At 34.7% G+C, this 2,849-nt stretch overlaps 1 pseudogene; it reads right to left on the bottom strand.

Annotated features, from left to right (window-relative positions):
* Nucleotides 1-1,881: 1,881 nt before the first annotated feature.
* Nucleotides 1,882-2,302, bottom strand: LOC122747746 (annotated as a pseudogene).
* Nucleotides 2,303-2,849: the final 547 nt, after the last annotated feature.

The raw sequence follows: 2,849 nt of genomic DNA, 5'->3' as shown, positions 1-2,849 counted from the left end.
GAACAAGTAAACAATAACAAGTGATCTCTTTTACTAAAGATAAAGCTAAAACATATTTCTCTGTCTTTGTCTCTATCCCTCTGCATCTATCTGTCTCTGTTCATCTTTTTCCCTCTCTTCTCCAACTCTTCCTGCCCATGTATTCAACAATGTAGGCTCAGAGGTCTCTCAGTCAGTCAGGATTCTCTTCACTTATTCAGCCCTCCGGCAACACCAGCTAACCTTCAGGGAACCCAAGTTACATATGGACGGGTGTGTGAGTATGTTGCATACATATTATAATATGCAATCTGTTTTTCTAGTTTTGATTTATGGAACCAGCTACTGAACAAAATGTGGAATATATGCAGAAAAGAGAACTAAGAAAGCTAAGAAGGTAAGAAGGGCCTGCTTTTCATTTTTATTAATAAAAGTAAGAATGGCAAAGAGGTAATATTGAAGGCAAAGTATGAACAAGGAAGAGAAAATAGAAAAGATGTCAAAGAAGAAAGGAATGTAATAATAATGATGTGAAGGTACACATCTGGCATCACAAGAGACGAAAATAATAGCATTAAGAAGGACAGATACTTGTCCATCTTACAAATACTGAGAAATTATTCTGGATGCTATAGCTGAAAGGGGAATAATATATTTATATATATGCACCTATCCTCTTCACATGGTCACATTTCAAAGCAAAAGCCTCATTTCTCCCAGACTACAATGAAGTTATTCTGAGCCTATTTTTCTTTGATACTCTTCCTGCAGCTAACAGGAATGTTCAAAGCTGTCTAGTTACCTCAGAAGAAATGAGAGTCATAGAGGCAAGGCTTAAGGAAAAGAACAGTTTCTCTTTTAAGTTCTGAACTTTTAGGAGTGATGATAAGAGTAGGTGGCTTAACATCAAATGACAGTGCTCTAACACACTCCTCTTAATAAGCTCCTACCCTCAACTCAGCTTTTCAAGTGTTTGGTCCATTTTACTATGTGGGGGAAAAAAGGAAAAAGAACATTAGGAGCATGGAGAAGACCAAAGATATAAATTAAAAGCTGACAGTGTACAATAATTGAAGGATAAAATAAAAAAGATAAAAGACCAGACAAGAAAAATAAAGTGGGAATGAGAAGTAGAATGAACAATATTTACAAATTAATTTCATCTAAAATTTCAATATCCTTTCTCATTCTTTTTAAAATGTATTTATTTATTTAGCATTTTCCCCGAGTTATATGTAAAAAAAAACAAAAATTTTTCACATTGATTTTTGTTTTGGGGGGTTTTTTGTTGGTTTTGTTTTTTTTGGTGAGGCAATTGGAGTTAAGTGATTTGCCCAGGGTTGGCTGGATTTGAACTCAGGTCCTTCTGAATTCAGGGCCAGTGCTTTATCCACTGCACCACCTAGCTGCCCCCCTTTTCATTTTCTTTTGATAGTAAGCTGGTATACTCACTAGTCATTACCCTCCACTGGCCAGATGGGTAATTGCCATCACTATGGCAAAATACTTAAGATCAAAGTAAGCCTTAATGCAGCTCTCTTCAAGCATATCCAGAAAATGCTGATGACTTTGCAACCAAAGAACTCTGCCTACTTTCATATATTCCGTTAACATGGTAAAAGCTAGTGAAACTATTTTAGGTTAAAATTTTTTAATTTATGTACTAATTTAAATAGGGATTGCTTAGGTCAGCTTTGGACTTGGCAATTATGTTACCAAAAAAATTTAGCAAGAGAAGAGAGAGATGTCATTCTCTTCCTCTGATAAGTAAAGCCTATTAAAGTTATGGAGCTGAAGGGCTCCTTGTCTCTGAAAAGGCAATTTCTTTTTATTTTAAGGGTGTGGCCTATGTTTAAACTAGTATGGGTCTCAATGCTAAAAAGAGGATATATCAACATGAGATTAATTCATTAGCAACATACTTCTCTTAAAGGAAACCAGATTTGTATTCCACATCATGTGTGGTTCTTCCATTATTTCACTTTGCAATGGATCATTAAGAATATCTTCAAATCCAATACTCTCATCATTACCCCTCAAAGTACCCAAAGAGAGGTTTGAGCTCTGAAGAAATGGAAGATGCTGGACCTGTTTCACTGCCTTGAATTCCATCAGTAACTTCAGGAGAGGATATCATTATTGGTTATTTCTCAGAATGGAACATTTATCTTATCTTGATTGAGCTAGAAAGTTGTGTTTTTTTCTGATAATTCAAGAGGATGACTTGGAAAAAGTTCATTTTGACACAAGAAAAACCTCTCAAAAGAATATCAGAAACTGTAATACTGTCCTTTATCTGAGATCCAATTCCTCTAGTATTCATCTTTGATCTGCCTGCCCACCACCACTGCAATAAGCTTCATTCCCATCCCCTTTGCTGTCCATTTCCATTTTCACTGTGCATCCATATTCCCCTATGCCACACCAGGTATCTTCCGGGAAGTCTACTGCGATTTCTAAAAAAAGAAAGAAGAAAACCAAATATGTATCAAGAATGAAAAGGGTGAATTCACCACCAATGAAGAGGAAATTAAAGCAATAATTATGAGCTATTTTCTCTGACTATATGCCACTAAATCTGAAATGGATGAATATTTTCAAAAATATAAATTATCCATATTAACAGAAGATAAAATAAAATACTTAAGCCTATTTTAGAAAAAAATAAATTGCAGTCATCAATGAACTCTATAAGAAAAAAATATTCAGGGCCAGATGTATTTACAATGAATTCTACAAAACATTTAAGGAATAATTACTTCCAATACTATATAAATTATTTGGGAAAATAGGCAAAAAAGGAGCCCTACTAAATTCCTTTAAGGAGACAAATATGGTGCTGATACTTAAACCAGGAAGAGCCAAAACAG

Source organism: Dromiciops gliroides, chromosome 3 (assembly GCF_019393635.1).
Source record: "Dromiciops gliroides isolate mDroGli1 chromosome 3, mDroGli1.pri, whole genome shotgun sequence".
NCBI lineage: Eukaryota > Metazoa > Chordata > Mammalia > Microbiotheria > Microbiotheriidae > Dromiciops > Dromiciops gliroides.
Note: the sequence above shows the minus strand (reverse complement) of the source record. Positions and strands in the feature narration are given on the sequence as shown.